Source organism: Tribolium castaneum, chromosome 7, assembly GCF_031307605.1.
Source record: "Tribolium castaneum strain GA2 chromosome 7, icTriCast1.1, whole genome shotgun sequence".
NCBI lineage: Eukaryota > Metazoa > Arthropoda > Insecta > Coleoptera > Tenebrionidae > Tribolium > Tribolium castaneum.
The window spans coordinates 15967741-15988428 of NC_087400.1; the positions used below are offsets into that span (position 1 = coordinate 15967741).

The 20688-nt window shown below is 35.0% G+C and overlaps 1 long non-coding RNA gene across 1 annotated transcript; it reads right to left on the reverse strand.

Annotated features, from left to right (window-relative positions):
• Positions 1-16051: 16051 nt before the first annotated feature.
• Positions 16052-20126, reverse strand: LOC135266717 (uncharacterized). Its single transcript, XR_010334868.1, has 3 exons — positions 19819-20126; positions 19318-19767; positions 16052-19257 (listed from the first exon to the last, which is right to left on the reverse strand). It is a non-coding gene; the product is annotated as an uncharacterized LOC135266717 (long non-coding RNA).
• Positions 20127-20688: the final 562 nt, after the last annotated feature.

Here is a 20688-nt window from a genome sequence, read left to right on the forward strand (position 1 = left end):
CGTCCCGACGATCTGGTGGTGATCAGAGACCAAAACCTTCCCCCAATGCGCTGGAAGATGGGGCGCGTCGAAGAGGTCTACCCAAGCCCCAACGACGGCGTAGTGCGTGTTGCTAGTGTGAGATGTGCGGGAAAAATAATGAAAAGAGCCTGTAATCGTTTATGTGTTTTACCGCTCGACGACGAATGACTTCTTGATTGAAGACAATTTTGTTTATATTGAACGCAACAGCCTTTATGTTACATTTTTTTTGCCAGTCTTGAATTATTTTTCATTTGCTTTCTTTTGTGTTTATTGAAAGTTGTACCTTTCAAGGCGGACGGTTTTGTTACTACAATGTACTTATTTTTGGACTACGGCGCCATCGGCATGAACCTGTGGCGCATGCTTGAGAGAAAAAAAATTGTGTTCGACAAGAACGAGAAAGACACCAACGTGTTTTATTCGAACTCCCAAAAACAAATCTTAATAGGGCATTAAGTAGCCAACAAAGTGCTAGTAAACTTTTTAAACGAGATGGATTTAAACAAGGCTTCTTCGGAAGTGGTACAACTGTGTGAGTTGACTGTAACCATTCCAGTCACAAATGCATCTATAGAAAAAAGTTTTTCGGTGGTGATGTGACGGGCCAAATTGGCCCTCCTTAATTAACGCGGGTCACGACCCTCCCGGGGTACCAACGGAAAAGGAACAGACAGGCAATGTAACATTTATGAACACGTGCGAGATTACTAAAAATCACGGGAAATTAAAACAAAGCCCAACAAAATAAGTACGCAAAGTCAAACGTCTGGGGCACATCCAGGCCAAGTAAATTGAATGGTAGATAACTAAAATGCATTAAAATGCACCCTTCAAAAGTTAAAAACAATGCCGAATAAAAATCCGTCTGGGGCACGAGAAAGGAAGCACAGGGCAACACCAACAGGAAATTCACCAACTTACTTAACCTCGGGGTTGACCAAATTTACAATGAATAAGGGTTGAGTAGGGGACCGAAGTAACGAGTAAAATTAAAAACAAAAATCAGGGGAGTCTTACGCCGAGTTTTTTCGAAGTAAGAAGTACCGAGCGGTTGCGGTGACAATTGTGTTGTATTGTGAAGAAAAAGCCCTAAGTGACCTGATTTTGGAATTAGTTCATCGAGGCAACATCGCATGATGCATTGTGAGTTTTGGTCAATTTGAATTCTCTTTACTCCGAGCATGGATCGTTATCAGCTCTTTCGTATTTTGGTTTATGCTTTGTCGGACTTTGTTGTGATATTTTTCCATGTTTATGAGACAGAACTGACTCAGTAATAATGCCAGGTCAGAAAAAGTACGGTGAACACTAGCGGGTGGCTTGCAAAACGATAGATGTTAACGATAAGCAAATTGTTCCTTTTCTCGAGGTGGCCGGAGTTTCTTACGTTGTTCGACATGGACCTTGTTGTAAAAATTGTCATAAATACCTGCCGAGCGTTTCGTGGTTGTAAATTCCATAATAAGGGCGGCGGACGCTACCTGCGTATTTGAACGATTCGAATGCCGATGCGAGTGATAAATGAACGATACTTTGTTGGATCTTTAAGACTAAATAAACTTTAAGTACTGCAATTGTTAGAACTAGCTTTAAATTAGGTTTATGTGTGGTATTCGGTAATTTCATGTACTCAAATCGGTGACGGGTATTTGGTGAATCAATCCAGGACCGTTTCCATAAGAGATGGCGATTCCCAATAGATTTAGTATTTGCCTCACTAATGCAAGCATACTTATTAACTTTTGTACTTTTCAAATATGTTAATTAAACTATTTATTAGTGAGTACTTCTTTAATGTGTCTGCCTCAATCTTTCCCAAATAATTGTTTCCGCAACATAGCCGGAAGACCTACCTCAAATAAATGTTTTTCGCTCTAGTGGCGGCTACCACTCGGCCCCGCATTATTAAACTTAATCATAGTTTAATTACCCGCCACAGACGAAATGGCGCAGTCGGTAGGATCTACAATTATGGTGGAAAGACAGAAAGTTGATCATTACAAAACGAGTTTTGATAATTCCACACTGAGATAGATAGTTCGCGGTACGTTTTACGTAAACTAAGGCAGCACTGCGTATTCAGCGGCAAAAAGCGGAACAAAAGTTTTATTGTAATCGAATTCGTATAACATTCAGTGGTTAAAAAGCTCATGTAATTCGTCAGAATCTTGCTTTGGCCACTCATTAGAAAGAATGGGATCAAAGAAAAACGCCAGATAGTATAAAAATTTTTATTTTAATTGTTAAAAATTATATATGTTGCCATATGTCCACTCGAAATCCCCTCGCCGTCCCGATGAACGCGGCGGCTACACTCCCCACTCGCAAATTAGCCAGGTAGCCCTGGAGTGACGGAGGGGGCGTCGTAAGCCAGATTACGTCGATCCGTTCGACGTACTCAAACGTCCCTACCGGGATCTCGGATAGTACCCTGTCCACAACGATATCTGGGATAGACCCATGTATGAATATCCGTTGGGGGTCATAATCCCCCATATATCCAGCAGGTGCAACTATAAAAAAAAAAAAATAAATTCATTGTTAAACAAACAGAAAAAAAAAATTTATAAATTAAATAATGAGTAACAAAAAAAAAATTTTTTTTGTGATAACATAAAAACAAATTTTTTTAAATGAAAACATTTTTGCAAGAAAGGACTAACAATAAAGTGTTCAAATTGCAAAGACCAGAATTTCTAATAATATTGACTTTTGGTAATGTAAAAGGCACTCGACCGAATCAGTACCAAAGTGTAAAGTTCAATGCAGAATTACTAGGCAATCAAAATTTGGTTAAAGTTAGCAATGGGGGTCCTGGCACATTTAAAATTTGAACAGGAGCAACAAAGGTTCTACTTATAAAAGAGTAATAAAATATGGGTACTTACTTGAAGACATTTTTGTGACGATGGTTAAAACACAAATGAAATCACAGTCTTACGAAAATTCCAAGTTAGGTCTAAAATTTTCAATAGAGGGGTGAAAGATTCCGAACAACCAATCAGCCAAAAGATGACTTCTAAAAGATAACATCCGAAATCGTTTAGTGGGGGCAAGAACGTTAGGGGATGGGTAAAGCCCCAACGACGAGAGTCAACTAATTTAAAATGCAAATAGCACAAAAACCAATGTGTTACCATTTGTATTTATCGTTGGTATTAAACAATAGGGTAATTGCACTAGCAATAATATGTACCAGAGACACATAGTCCAAAGACGGAATCGCAAATTGTCAATGCATCCCCGAGAGCTATTTAAAAGTATAGTAATTGCACACTTATGCCTTGGTCCAAGTAATAAAATACAGCTTATTAATTAATCCGCAGGGAAATGTGGCCGTATATAACTTAATAAGAACAGCAACACTTCCCAATTAACACCATTTTACGAGGAAGTCGAAGAAACTTTTGTAGAGTTCGTAAAAGAAATTCAAATAACTTTTGCTGCAGAAAATGGTCAAATAGCAACGAATGATAATGACTTACGTTGAGTAGGAATTCAGGAAAAGTAACATAACACGTGTGACAAATCAAATTTGCAAATACACTGGTACGATACAACACAAAATGTTGACAAATCAAAAAAAAAATTTTATAATAAATAAATAAAATAATTAAATAAATAAATAAATTATTATCTCAGTAAAAGAAAAAAAAAACGGGCAGTCACGTTAGGTAATGTGGAAGAAGGTCAGTACAATAAGAATTAATAATTAAGGGTAGTAATGAAAAGTTCAAATTGCGTGAGGGTAGTAATGAAAAATTTAAATTTCATAACAATGGTCAAGAGAACATGTCAATAACGGAGGAACGGCGCGAGAAAAGAGCAATTTAAAATATCAATTGTAAATTAGTAAACACAAAATCAGCATAAAGTACAAAGGTCAATTGAAATCGAAACCAAATTGCAACGAGGGTAAAGCAAAAAGAAAATAATTTCGAATCAGTTTTTTTTACAAAAGAAAACAAGGAAACGAATAACGCGTGCCGTTTCCTTGCCTGTAGGTACCGTAAATTAGACGGCACAGGTAGTCATTCATAAACGGGTGAGCAAGACAGGACGATTTGCTAAGGCGACTAAACAAGGAGAAGAAATTCTTCAACGGTCAATTAAGAAAAGACCCCTACTGCGAGAACATCAGGTCAAAAGAGGGTGCATTGCGCGTAAACAAAAATTATTCAATATTAATTGAAAAACACTTCGTCACCAAAGCGGTTCATTTTTCGATAATCAAGAATTAGGATGCCTGAAGTAGATAACGAATGGGGGGACAACACAACACAACCTTGACCTTGAGTTTGACCCCGCCCATTTTCCCTCTCTTTCTTTCAAGGCCACTCGTTCTCTCTCTTATTTTTTCAAGGCCAACCCCTCCCGCTTCCCCCACCACTTCAAGGCCAAGGCATTATTGGACCTTGATGTTTTCAAGGTCAAGGCCATTCATGTTACTCCCCACTTTTGCAAGGCCAACAACTCCTCACTCATTCAAGATGAACCGCGCAATTGTCCTTACTCATTTTCCACCCCAAACTGTATAAAAGTTAATGTGTTGTGTTGTGTAACACAGTTCTTGTGTATATCTGTGTATAACAAGAAATTCTTTAAAAAATGGAACCCATCAGAAAAAGTTCTATTTTTAATACTCCTGGTAAGTTTAATATTTTTTAGTAGTTTAGTTGGAAATAATTTTTTTTCAGAGGATATCATAGTTTGTCCATACGACAAAAACCACATTCTTCTTTGGTTTCGGCTCGAAAGGCACATTTGGAAGTGCCATCGGGCCGATAAAGAAAAGCAAAGGGCCTCAAGTAAAGTGATGGTGCAAGAAGAAGAAGAGGAGAACTGGGATCATTTTAATGAGCCCAGCTACCTCGACTTCTTAAAAACTAAAAGGAAACATGTCATAAAACAAAGGGCCTTACGTGAAGAGATGGTGCAAGAAGAAGAGGAGAACTGGGATCATTTTAATGAGCCCAGCTACCTCGACTTGTTAAAATCTAAAAGGAATCATAATGCCTTAAATTAAAGAAGTAAGTTTTATTGAATCTTTTTCAACAGTAATTTATTGTGAATTTTTTAGGGCCGGGGTTCTTTCGTTAAAATAGTGTAGAATAAGTTTAGCTAAGTAGTAGTAGTAGTTGTAGTAAAATGTAAATATTATTGTATAAAAAAAATAAAAGTTGTAAAAAAAGCTACATGTTTTTATGTACACCTATTTCAACCTACTGATACAAGTAAGTGTGACCTGCAAGCAGAGAGTCGCTCACTGTTTCAAGACCACTCATTCCCTCTTTATCTTTGATGTTTTCATCTCACTTTTTCTCATTATCTCACTTTTTCAAGGCCACAATATTGGTGCATTTGCATTCAAGGTTAAAAAGTGGGGGTATAGTTAATATATAGAATTTAGTACAAGCAGTCAGTACTGATTTAATCCTCCGAGAAATAAGAATATAAAAAAGTGCATATATCTGTGTTAATGTCTAAGAGTATTCGCTGCTGGGTCATGGATGTATTGAATCGAATCGCTCGATGCGGACAGAAGCCCATTTTAAAAGCTGGTGAGCTAGAGTTGAACACAAGATTCCGCATACATAATATTAGACGCACAAAGTCTCTGTTCGGAAATTCAGTGCTTGTTGAGTTGGACAATTATGCAGTGTTTCTGCCGAGAAGAATAAGTGATTATTTGACTGAGGAGAAAATTGATGAGTTATTACGAGATCCACGTCCACTATATTTAATATATTTGGGAAAAGAAGATGCTAGAAACCCGACATCTGCACATTGTTTTGAGTTTCAACGTGTTGATGATGAAATATTAGGTGAGTGAACATAATGTAAAATGGAGGATGAAAAGAAATTAAAGAAATGTATATTTCATTTACAGTTAACGAGGGTGCCGAAGAGTAGGATGAAATTATCGGAAAAAGACTTATGTGTGTGAAGTAGTGTGCGTTTTGTGCTAGTGATAGTTTCTTAAAATAAATAAATAAAAAATCATGTGTCTAGACGATGGACAATATGAAAAAAGTTTATACGAGTGTTTTGATAAAAGACTGTTATCATATAAGAACTGGGTACATTCATACCCATCTCCATGGAGTTTAGCAAAAGCGGGATTGTTTTATATTCAAATATCTGATTGTACCCAGTGTTTTGTTTGTGGAGTAATAATTTCACGATGGGAAAAAAGTGATGATGCGTTTATGGAGCATAAAAAACATTCTCCAAAATGTGGATATGTGAAATTGCTTTCCACAGACAAAACTACAATTCAGAAATTCAAATTAGTTACTAAAAATAGCATTGTTGTAGTTTTATTTTTTATAGTATTTGTATTCATATATTATTTATGTGCATAGATAATGTGATGCAGACTTGTTAACCTTGATCAGTGTCGGGCGCGCGTCAAAGGCAAAGGTTTCAAGAGGCCTCTTGATTTAATTAGTTTATAATTAAATAAGTGGTAGAATAATATAGAGGATTTATAATAGATTTAAGGATATTTAATGTACTACCTATAATATTGATGAAATAAAGTGTTTTAATCGATTCCTTTTAGTTTATTTTATTAAAAAAACAATTCATAATAATAATAATTATCTATGTAATATCCGATGAATTAATCCAAGAGTTATGAGTTTTATCCATTCCACTCCACTTGACGAATAAACGGTTACCTTTCTTTCGTAAAACTTTCTCAACGAGATATACATTCGGATATTTAACTTTTTGTAATTCTTCTGTGTAGAAACCTCCTCGTATTGTTTCTCCAGAAACATCTTGTAGCAAATAAGTTCTAGGATTAGTATTTTGAATCTTCGAAACTGTAAATACTTCATTACTCCAATTTGGGGTGTACCCTTTCTTAAAAAGATGTCGATGTTTACTAATTCGAACAAAATCACCAACTTTAAATTTGGGTTTATAAATGTCCATTGTTTTAAGATGACTATAAACTTGATCCAAAACTTTGCGTTCGTTTTTCTTATTTATTGAAATCGGTTTTAAACCAGTAGTCCTATGTCTGGTATTATTGTATTTTTTTATTATGCCAGGTAAAATGTTTATCCACTTGTAGTGACCTTGCACCGAAAATTCTTTATACATCATTCCCTTGATTGTTCGATTCACGCGCTCGACGACACTACTTTTTAAATTCGAATAAGAACTGTAGTGATTAATTTTGTATTTATTCATTAATTGTTGAAAATGTTTATTGTAAAACTCCTTTCCCAGATCTGTTTGAATGTTTTTAGGAACGTTACGTCGAGTTTTTAAAATTTCACTCATTGCATTTACAACACTTAAAGCCGACTTATTCTTTAATGGAACAGCCCATACAAATTTAGAAAAAACATTGATAACCATTAAGATATACTTAAAGCCTTTATTGACGCGTGAATATGGTATCATTTCAACCAGATCGAGTTGCAATAAATCATTTAAACCTTTCACTATCACACGTCGTCTTTTAAAGTTCACTCTCGCCGGTGCATGTAGTTCATTAACAACTTGACGCTTAATATTTAAATCACTACGCTTCATGATGGATTGGTACTTTTAAAACTATTTCTATATATATCGGTTTAGCTTCTGATGTTTTGGGTCCATATTTAAATGATAGTTTGTCACCTTCACGTAAAATTTGACCAATTAAATTCGTAGTTTGTTTCGAATTAATTAATGCAATCCACCCGCTCGATGGATTACCATTTACAGACGTAATCGTTGCTTCTTTTAATGGGAAAATATAATTCGTACCAATATTAAATAATACAAAAAGTTTTTTAGCTGGATCCAGTGTCCCAAAGAGTGAGATTGTGGTATATGAGAAAGATTTGACACGTTGTAAAGTTGTCCGAATTCTGTGTTCACTAATGTGTTCACCAAATTTATCTAATGTCATATTCTTGTCTATTGAATGAATAAAGTATGTAGAAATACTGACAATAAAATATAATGTGTTTGCAATATATACAAGTCGTCTCTAAATTATTAACGAATTATTTTCGATTCACGCAATTCTGTTATGATGCGATTGATTTCATTCATATGATTATTATTACCAGCTACTGTCGATGATAATAAAAGACGTAGTCTATTTACGAGTGTGTTGGGATTTTTGTAGGGAACAAATTCTAAATTTTTATCTGTTAAAGCCAATGTGCGAAGAATACCACCACCCTTAACTCTTTTTGATATTGGTTGGATACTACTTGTCGGAGTTGATTGTTCATGACCTTTACGTGCTGGTGGTACGAGAATTGAAAGACTACTACTGCGGCTTCGTTGCTGGACAGGAGTCGATTGACCTTGATCGGCATCAAGGCTTTCTTCAGTATCACTGTAAAATGGCGGCGACTGAGATGCACGGTGTTCCTGAAGCGGTAGTGGCTGTCTCGAAAAATGTCGAATAATTGTTTTATATTTGTTCCCTACATTACCCAGAATTTGTGCATTTGGTTTATAGTTTTTTCTGTCTGCATTGGTTCGAATGACAATATTTCGATAAGTTTCTAAATCTGATTGAGTATAATTAGTTGGATTTTTTTTAAATAATAATTCATACAATCCAGGTGTATCAGGATAAGCTACATTTTGAACGACTACATGATCGTCTTTGAAATCAATTTCAGAATTGCCAATAAAAAATTTATTTGCCTCGGTTCCATGTCTCACACCATATTGATGATCAAATTTGTTTTCTGTGTCAGTAATCATATCTTCAATGTACTGTCGAGGTAAACCGGTCCATTGTTTAAGAAAATGGCGAAATGCTTCGGTTTTTGACAAATTTATTAATGTTTCTTGCAACTTTCCAATGGTTACGTTCCTGAGTGACTCTCCCTCCTCTCTGGGTGTGCTAGCAGCCGCATGTTGTCGCATTAAACTGAATCGTGGATCGAGCGATGTAGTACTACGGCTTGTAGTCGTTGACTCAAAAAGTCGCTTCGCCTCCGGTTGCTTGACCTCATGATGAATTGATATTTTTTCCTGTTTTGGGACAACTTCGCGTTCATGTTTAATTTCAGAAATTAAACTTTTTATTGGATCGGTTAGAGGTTGAATATGGGTTGCGAAACGTCTTTGCGAACTTGCAATGTGTGAAGATAATGATCGTACTTTTTGTTTAACGTGTCGTCTTGCCTTATCCAGCTCTAAAGCTAAACGTTTATCCATGTCGATCGTCGACTAATAAATAAATCTTTGACAAACATTTACATTTATATTTTAATGAACTGATCAAAACCGTTACGATAACGCCCATTGTCTTGTTCAGCATCCTTATCAATAGTAACAAATCCATACGGTTTTTGCCAACACTGTGAACACATTTTCTGAAAGGTTTCAAATGACATATCTGTACCAACGTGATCATTAAAAATATGTTTTAAATTTAATACATCCTGAGGAAAGATAATTATGAAATTAGCGTTATCACGAATTAATTGTTTCTGAATGGAAGAATACGTTTGGCTAATAAATATGCAATCGATATTATAATGCCTACCAAAGCAAAAATAATCACGTATTATATTTTGGTTACAAGTTACTACATCATCAAATATTATTACGGAATAGGGTTTGATTTCTTTAGGAGGGGGAATTTCGGCACCATCTTCATATTCATAGTAACCGACTTTATCGAGAGGTGCCAGAACCGATTTTAAAAATTGATATTTTGGTTGTTGTAGGTGTTGAAACCTCAGGCGATTGCTCAGGTGTAGATGCTTCCTGTTTGCAATCTGCCCTTATTTCTTCGAAAATTGGAAGCTGGTTCAATTGTAGGTTAAAATAAATAAAACAACAACTTCGTCATACTGATCGTAGCGTTCTGACTTAAGACGGCTTTATTTTTAATTTCGGTTCCACTCGGGAATAACCGAGAATACCCGACATGCCGCCCCCCATTGCAAGCATGCTTTCAATACAACATAACACAAATAACAAAATTACATAAAATAAAAACAAAAAAAAAATAAAATACAAAAAAAAATAAAATATAAAACGGAGAAATCGTCAATCAAACACTCTCACCAATCGGTAAGACACACAACTTAGCAACAGGCCTTTTTGCAATTTGCGTTGCAAATTTAATCGTCACCACCCGCACAATACCATCATGTCCTGGATGTAGATCCAACACCCTGCCTAGTCTCCATTGCTGCGGAGAGGTCTGGTCGTCCCGCACTATAACCAAGGAGCCTTTCTTCAGTGCATTGAGTGAATTGTTCCTCCACTTGCTTCGGTTTTGCAGCTCACATATATATTCACGGGTCCAACGGGACCAGAAGTGTTGTACGATTCGCTGAAGTCGTTGAAATCGTGATAATTTATTTTCCGGTATTTCTTGGTAGTCATAGTCTGGTAATGCCACCATTGCTCGTCCAATGATAAAATGACCCGGTGACAGCACTGATAGGTCATCAGGATTTGAGGATAAAGGAACAAGGGGTCGTGAATTAAGTATTGCCTCTACTTGAGTGACTATAGTGTTCAATTCTTCGAAAGTAAGACTGGCATTCCCAACAATTCTCGTTAAGTGAAACTTCATAGATTTAATTCCTGCCTCCCAAAGACCTCCCATATGAGGGGCTCTAGGAGGTATGAAATGCCAACTAATTTTTTCTGATGTCAAAAATTCCAAAATTTTGTTTTGAGTCGATTCTGACTTTAAAAATACATACAACTCCCGCAACTCATTGGCGGCACCCACGAAATTTAACCCATTGTCACTGAAAATATCTTTAGGTTTACCTCTCCGCGAGATGAAGCGTTTTAAACATGCAAGAAAGGCCTCGCTAGTTAAATCACTAACAACTTCGATATGTACTGCTTTGACAGCCATACAGACAAATAGGCAAACATATGCTTTAACAATTTTTGGATTTCTAGTTGTCCTATCTTTCAAGTGAAACGGACCAGCGTAATCTATTCCTACACAATAAAACGGAAACGTTTGTTTGACTCTACAACTAGGCAATTCACCCATTATATGTTGTAAAGGCTGAGGATTAGCTTTAAAACAAGTGACACAGTTCCGATAAACCTTTCTAGCCAAATTTCTACCAGCAATTGGCCAATAAGTTTCCCGCAAGGCACTTAATAAACCTTGAGGCCCAACATGTAGAAGTTTCAGATGACAATCAGTGGCAATTAAATCCGTTAATTTATGTTTATTCGGAAGTAAAATGGGATGTTTTTTAGAAAATGAATATGTTGAATGGCCCAATCTGCCACCAACCCTTATTACACCATTGGTGTCTAAAAATGGATGCAAGCTTTTAATTTTACTGCTAGACGACAAAGTTCCAGATTTTAAATCATATAAATCCTTATCAAAACATTGCTCTTGCAACAGACGTATCAAAGTAGTTTCTGCAGCAACATATTCTTCCAAGTCTAATGTTTTTGAAGACTTAACAGGCCTTTTCTGCAGACGATTTTTAAATCTTGTCCACCACGCAAATGATTTAATTAGTTTTTTGAAACATGAAAATGTTGAACAAAATTTATTAAATACATCAAAATCGTTAACCGAAACTGTGACAACGACCTTGCATTTCTGTTCTTCCGAAGTTAGAGTCTGACAGGCAATTGATTTATTGTTCCAAAGCTCAGATGAGTCATGAAGAAAAGATGGACCGTCCCACCACAAACAATAATTTTGTAATTCTTTGGGCTCGATCCCCTTGGACAGAACATCTGCGGGATTATTGTGTGTCTCAATGTATAGCCAAGTATGTCCATTGGTAAGATTTTGAATTTGTGTTACTCTGTTAGACACAAAAATTCTCCAGCGACTCGGATCCGAATGTATCCAAGAGAGAACTATTTTTGAATCGCACCAACAATACCGTTTGTTGATAATTATTTGTAGTGATTCTTCTGCCTTATTAATAAGTCGAGCCAGTAATAATGCCCCACACAATTCTAAACGAGGTATAGTTAGTACTTTTAATGGTGCCACGCGACTTTTTGAACACAATAGTTTAACCGACACGTTTCCCAGTTGGTCAGTTGATCGACAATAAATACATGCACCGTAAGCCTTTTCTGAAGCATCAGAAAATCCATGAATGTCAACTGAAACACTATTATTTAAAAGAACATGCCGAGGTATTTTTAATTCGTCAACAGCCATAAAACCTTGAAACAAAGCGAACCACTTTGATTTGAGTTCACCCGAAACAGGCTCATCCCATGAGAGTTTTTGTTTAAATAGCTCTTGAATAAACATTTTTCCCTTAATAATAATAGGTCCCAGCAAACCTAATGGGTCAAATATTTGAGATATTGTTGAAAGAATGCTTCTTTTGGTAGGCTTTGTTAATTCATGTCCAAAATTACTGCAACCGTACTGAATTGAGTCACATTTCGAATTCCACATTATACCCAAAGTTTTTGTTTTCTCTTCGGCGCCTACATGTAGTATGTTGTATTTAACGTCCGCTGTGTGTGATTCAATATTATTCAAAACTGTGTCGTTGTTAGATAGGTATTTTCTAAGTACGAAACCTGCTTGGCCCAAAATAGTTGATAGTTCATTTTGGATTTGTAAAACTTCTTCAACCGCGTCTGCTCCCGTCAGGACGTCATCAACATAAAAGTCACCTTTAATAATCTCGCACGTTTTTGGAAACGTTTCTTTATTTTCATCTGCTAGCACATTTAGACATTTAATAGCTAAATACGGTGCGCTCGCAGTACCATACGTTACCGTGTTAAGTTCGTATAACTGAAGTTGTTCGTTTGAATTGTCTCGCCAAAATATACGCAAAAACTTTCTTTGTTCGGGATGGATATGAATCATTCGATACATTTTCATCACGTCTGCCGTTAGGACAACAGCGTGTTTTCTAAATCTCAATAAAATAGAAGAAAGATCATTCTGTAAATTAGGACCGGCCATTTGCACATCATTTAACGATAGGCCCGAATCAGTTTTAGCTGATGCGTCGAAAACAACACGCAATTTAGTTGTAAGACTTTCAGCTTTATAAACAGCATGATGTGGCACGTAATAACCTGGTTCTAAGTCCGAAAATTGCTTTGAAACCAAAGACATATGATTCATTTCTTTATACTCATTGATAAACTGCGAATATTGTGTTTTCAATTGAGGATTTTTGGCTAACTTTTGCTCCAGACTGTAAAATCGTCGAAGTGCCATTTGTTCTGAATCACCCAAGAAAACATGGTTATCTTTCAGAGGCATTTTAACAATAAATTTCCCGGAAGGTTCGCGTGATACTGTTTCAGAAAAGAATGTTTCGCATAACTGATTTTCTTTAGAAAGAGAAGAAAGTAGTTTTACATCTTCTTCGATTTCCCAAAATTGGCTCAAATTTCTTTGAAGGTCTTCGTTTGAGACATTATCAGACATATTCGTGTTACAAAAAGAGAAAGACGTATTTTGTGATATAGCTTCTGTGATTAAATTTCCTGCTACCACCCAACCAAATTGAGTATTATGAATAATAGGCAAATTATCATTACCCAATGATATGGGTTCACCACGTAAGATCTGAAAAGCTAGTGACGCACCCATTAAAAGATCGATTTCGCTAGAAACATTGAAATTTGGATCTGCCAAAACTACATCAGGGGGTAGATTTAAAATATTTTTATCAAATGATATGATTGGTAATTTTTCCGTAATTTTTTGAATAACCAAGCAATGTAAGTTGCATTCAAATTTAGTCATTGAGGATGAAATAGAGATTTTGACTTGCTTATTAATGTTCGATGGATAAGAGTTTATGCCCAACACAGTGTAATTAATAGGTGTAGTTACAAGTCCTAATTTTTTGCATAATTTTGATGTAATAAAATTACTTTGTGAGCCTCCGTCCATCAGGCAACGAACTTTATGAGTGATTCCTTTGACGTCTTTTATGTTTACTACAATAGTTGCCAAAAGAATCTGAGAAGACGATTTGCAAGAAACCGCGGCCACAGTGTTATTTTGTGGTTCTGTTTTCTCAAAATGAATTGACGAATGATGTTTTTTGCGGCAGTGCTTACATACTCTCGCAGATTTGCATTGAGATGTGCGATGACCTGAGTTAAAACAATTTTTACACAATTTTGTGTCACTTACAAAGTTGAAACGCTCGATTACAGTCATTTTGTAAAATTCGTCGCATGAATGCAGAAAATGATCAGCCTTACATAAAGGACATGATTTGCCAGAATTGGTATTGTCGTTATTTGTCGTACTAGCATATGCATAATGGTTTTGATATGGTGGAGTTCGTTTTGGTTTGTTAATTTGAGCAGGTTGTTCTGCCTTAGTCTTAGAACTCAGTTGTTCTAAAACAATACAACGATCTTTGATAAAGTTATTTAAATCGTCCAATGTCGGAAATTCGCACTGTCTTTTAAATTCTGCAAAAGCGCGTTTAGAATTTGAATCCAGTTTATTGAGAATTATGTGTATAATTATAGTATCCCAGTATTCTACGGGTTGGCCCAAATTTTTGAGAGCTCTAAGATTTTTGTTTAAATTATCATGCAGTTCCCGTAGAGACTGGCATGAGTCTTTATTAACTGTCGGTAATTCAAAAATCGCGTCCAAATGACTTTTAACGATTAATTGCTTATTATCAAAGCGTTGATGCAACAAGTCCCATGCGATATCATAATTTGAGTCGTTTGCTTGCATATTTTCGATGACCTTCAAGGCAGCACCTTTTAGGCTTAACTTTAAGTAATGAAATTTATTCGTTTTTGAAATTATTCGTTTACTGTTGTGGATCAAGGTCGTAAATGAGTCCTTGAATCCTGCCCATTGCATGTAATCGCCATCAAAGGTGGGCAAATCTAAATTAGCTAATTTGACTTGCTCTTCGTAAGCGCCATTAAAAGCCCCACAAGAGTTGTTTGCATCTTGAGGTAAATATTGAGGTAAATTTTGTTTATTTGACTCAAATGTCGAGATAATGCTCTTAGCTGCTGCTAAAATGTTATAAAAACTGTCTCCAAAATCATTTAAAGACGTGATAGAGGTTGCTGCGTCATAGTTTTTTAATTCGTTATATATCGTTTCATATTTATCGTATAATGACTGAATGTTAGAAATACGCAGCTCAAGTTGTATAATTAACTGATGATTCACATTTGAATCATCGATTGAACGAATATAATTTTCGAAATGATTTAGTTGGCTTTCAAAAGATCCGGCCTTACTTTGCAAATTGAAAATTTCCAATTGAGCATTTCTTTTCGGAGGCATTATGTAAGTTTACAACATGTATTCAAGCAATTAAAATGAATGGTATAAAAGGTTTAAAACAATACTTGGAAATCTTAGAATAAAGGAAATCATAATGGAAAATGGAATGTGCTGACCTGTGCTTGTTGTGTCTGGTCGGGCGACGCAATGGCTAACCTTGGGAAGTTGCGTTGTGATATGAGAACGAATCCTGGGTACGAAGGACCAAAATGTTGAAACCTCAGGCGATTGCTCAGGTGTAGATGCTTCCTGTTTGCAATCTGCCCTTATTTCTTCGAAAATTGGAAGCTGGTTCAATTGTAGGTTAAAATAAATAAAACAACAACTTCGTCATACTGATCGTAGCGTTCTGACTTAAGACGGCTTTATTTTTAATTTCGGTTCCACTCGGGAATAACCGAGAATACCCGACAGTAGGGTTTTTGAAAATAAGTAAATGTCTGTGAAGCGTAATCCATTTGGATGCAGCAAGAGACTTAATATCACATTTGTTTTTCCACATCCAGAACGTCCAACCACTAGTCCTCTTTTTACACTATTATTGAATAAAGTATTATGTTTAGGAAACTGTTGATAGGGTACACAAACTGAATAGTCGTGATTAGAAATTTTTAATAAATCTTTTTGTTGCACAAGTTTCATTGTTGACTTACAAAATACAAATAAAAATACTTTACACATTACATCAATTATAAATACATAATAATAATAATAATAAATATGTAGTATAAATAAATGGTTACATATCGTTACATATCTACAATAAGGTAAAATTCAATCAGTGGGTTCCACATATTTTTGCAATTCTCTAATTAAAGAATCTAAATTTCGATCTCTATCAATATCGTAATGTCCCCAGGCTAATGTATCAATTGAATTACCTAAAATGTATCGTTTATCATCGAAATTAGACAGTGCTATTTTATTCCTTAATTCGGTATACATATTATGTAAATAAGATTTGAAAACGTTCATAACACAGAAAACTGATGAAGATGAAGGATTTGTTGCAATTGCCCGATATTGTAACAGTGTTAGAGATTTATCAATTACATGTTTACTTACACCTTTAGCCTTTTTAATTAAATCATTCACTGTTTGCACACAATATGCTTTGGCACCGGTGCCATAAAGTAGTACAATTGGTACACCAGCATACTCATCTTTCATTTTACCGATAACAGACACAGTTTTAGGAATATCATGAATATTATTCTCGGGATAATTTGAAGTATCAAACCGATCAATATTCTGCTTAATATCATTATATACGTTTTCCGTATAAATTTCTAAAATTAATGAATCCGTATCCGTATACAAAAGCTGTACATTATTTCCATACTTAACTTTAAGGAAATTATAAAAAAAGTCATACATTAAAGTTTTTGAAATTTCCAATATACTGAATCCTACATAAATAGGTTTATCATACGTTACTTGAACTTTATTCATTTCTATTGCAACTAAATTTTCAGTAAAAATAGAACAATTTTTAAATTGTGGTTTGGCTATCCATGTCTCTGCTCCATACTTGTGACCGTTCTTTTTCCAATGTGTAGCCAGTTTAATATCTACCCGATTATCGACATTTTCCATGGTTTTTCCATACACACTATTATTCATGAGTTTAAATAAATCTTTTTCAAACTTATTTTTAGTCTGATTTCGTAATTTCGTATTTAAATCAATATATGGTTTGAGCCATGACGATTGATTGAATTTTAGTACTCTATGAATTTTTGTCAATTCTAGTCCATTTTGTAGAGCTTGTTTTAAATTTCGATAGTGTATTATGTAGTTTGTTTTAGCACATAGATTTGGAATGAGTTTAGCACATTTTCCGTTTGGTGGAATTAAATTTTCAGGTAGAAATGGCATATCATTATGAGAGTTGTGTAAATGATGAGGATAAGAGATATCTACTTCAAGGACATAACCTTCAGGTGTGGTATCAGTCAAATCCATAATACTAAGTGAATTAATTTCGTCTTGCGTTAGCCAAGTAAATCCACCTAAAGGGAGTACTTCACTCATAGCCCAACCATAGAGATTTGTTGCATCGAGGTATAAAATGTATGATGTCGGTTTCGAAGGGTCATAATTTGGAAAAAATTTATTATTTGCTTGAGCCGCTCGTTTAACACATGTACTAACTCCCCCACGAATCCCTTTTTTGAAAAAATGCAACATATCTATATAAGTCAATAATTCTAATTTTACATGGGTAAATTTAAGCATAGCATTCCAACTAAGAGATGGTGCTGTCACGTAATGTGCTGGATCAAGTTCATAATGCTTAAGGCACATGTTTCGAAAATTCTCAAAGACATCAGCTAATAGCAAAATATCACTTTTTAAATAGAGATCAGAATATTCGCCTAGAGTCTGACAATGGAATGTATTCCATACGGTATTAGCTCGTTGATAATCATCTTCAGAAATATGCTCATCGCGAAGTTTATCGTAAAAATCAATTTTTTGTGGTAATTCCGTGAGATCTAATTTAGAAAAATCATCGATAAATGAATATGGAAAAACCCCTTTCTGTCTAATTAACTGAAATTCTCTGTCAACGGGAAAGTATCGTTTTACTTCCATACATTGAGCATCATCCAAGGCTGCTGCCAGTTTTTCTAATGAACATGCCAAAAACTGAAAACTATCTATAAAACGCAAGTGTAAGTGCTCTTTGACTATTCGATTGTTTGAATTTAGATATTCGCCTACACAAATTTTTTTCGAAAATGTAATATATTTCTCTTTAGTTTTACCAAGGATATTAATTTCACTTTCTTCAAGGGCCAACTCTTTAATGAATAAGTGACTATCATAATTTGTTAAATTATGAAATACTATCGGAATAAAATTTGGAATTTGAAAATTCAAGTTACAATTACTGTGCGCGGCGGACCTATAACGACCCGTTAAATGACAGTGATCTTTTACTTTAATATCATTCTGTTGAAAAGGTTTTTGACAAATATGACATTCCGTTGCTGTAAGATAATCAAACTCTTCTTGAATAGTTAATGGTAGCATTGGTTGTACAATACTTAAATACTTTGTATAAATCTCTTTCAAATCTATTTCTAATGCTGTAATAAAGTCAACCACAGATGACTGTCCTCGAAAACTTTGGAATTTAGATAATTGATCGTTATATGAACATTTAATGTAATATGCACATGAATATGGTTGATGGAGAAAAGTTTTTATAGAAAATGATTGATTTGGATTTGGTGCAACTGTACTCATAGGTTTCAATAAACATTCGAAATCAGCATAAACAATAAATGGGATAGTCATTTTATGATGATAATTTTGAAATTCTAATACATTAGCGGGAACATTATAACCAAATCTATTTGTTATTAATTCATTATTTGGGATTCTAGCATAAAGTTTTCCACAATCAGTCGAAGAATGTCTATCTAATAAAGCTTGGGTTGTGAAATATTGTAGACATCCATCACAGAAAAATTTTGAATGATGATGTTTTGAGAGTTGGGAAGATACTAAACGTGGCAAATTAGTTATTGTACAGTAATGTTGATTACCATCGTTATCACTCAACAATAATAAATTTATGTGTACCGGTTTCTTAAAGTTTGTAAAATATAATGGTCCCACAATTTCAAATTTTACCTTATTGTTTACATAAAGTAATTCAAGTCCGTAAACATTAATAGAGACATTATTTTGACTTTCAAATTTTGCAATACTATCCAGTTTTACAGGAAATTCAATACCTTGGAAATTAAAAAGTGTCGACCAATGTGGATATGAACTGGGCAAATGTTCTGGTCCCATAGGTAGACACACTGCTGCTACGACACTCCAACCAAAACAATGAATATCCTGATTTTGAACATTAACTATTGCCCTCTTCATTTTCACGCTTGGCGGTAGTGGGATATACGATGAAGCTTTCAATGGATTGTAATAGTTTACATTTAATTCTAAGTGTAAGATTTTCACAAGTGTCCAGCCTAAAACAAAGAAGCAAAAAAAATAATTGTATTATAAAGATTTTTACAATATATAACTACCTGAATCTCGTTCCAAAAAATCCATCATTTTTTGACTAATAACTTCTTGAAAGTCATGCAACATATTCCTAATATTCGTGCCTAAAGTGACAATTCTGTTAGTAGTATTGAAAGATTTTACATCAAATATATTTTTTGACTCAATGGTATACAATCCAAATAATTCCAAATTTATTTTGATTGTACTAAATTTTTCAATTTGTGAAACAATAAGTCTAAGTAATTTATTGTGAATTTTATCCATAAATTCATTTAAATCGATATAATGGCCCTCATCACAAATCCTATATGAAGCGATGCGTGATTTAAATGCACTGCTGAGTGCAAACACCCCATCCTCCAAGGGAGTACTTTGACAATTATTTCTATGCTGTCTACTTCTCTCATGGGCCGTAATAAGCTTTGGAGCAATTTCTTGATTACATGTAACGCACATATAATTGTTGCTAGCTAGAAAAGAAAAATTATTGAAAAATAGAGTACCTATTAGTTAAAACTTACCAGTTGAATGACATATTTTCTGTTTTTTGGCGGCCGGTCCTCCATTTTCCTGTTTTTTGACCACTTGACAATAGAGCTTTTCGTGGCGTAGTCGTGATTGACGGGTTGTAAATTGTTTATTACAGTTTTCACAGTGATGCATTTTCTTATGAAAATATAAATCAATAAATTAAACAGGTTACTAACAAAGTTTAATTATAAATTTGCTGCCTTCTGTTACTATCTTTGAATGACTTTTATTTATACTATATAAATATATATTTTTTTGTGTTCAGAGATAGGTATCCAGCAAGACCTCGAGGAGGAGCAGCATGCTTGCCATCGTGTTGTAGGTAGTATGATGTTAAAATTTGGAAAATCGCGTCCGAATTAAATGTACTTGATATGAGTGTGGGATGGAAATAGGATTTATTAATATTAATTATTAATATTAACATCATTAATATTAATATTAATATTATAATTATTAATAATTAATATTAATGGCGACTTTCGCGAACGTCTACGAGGCTTTCTAGGGCGCCGACGCCTCCTTGATCGTGAGTGAGGGGGAGTGGGTGGAATGATGTCTTCGTCGTCGTCATCGTCTCCACCCTCCACCCTATTCTCAATCCTATTATTTATTTGCCCTAGAATGGGTGACAATTGAGAGGGTTGAATAATGTCATTTTCAACATCCATCTCTTCACCCTGCCTCCTCTCTTCAACCCACGGCTCTGCCAGTGCGTCAATGACAGATGGTTGTTGCATGTCATTGACGCCCTGTGATAATATTATGGGTGACGGTGGTGGTGATGGTTGTGGTGACCGAATGATGTTATTTTCGGCCTCTACCACCACCAATCTCTCTGGCAGAACATCATTTTCCTC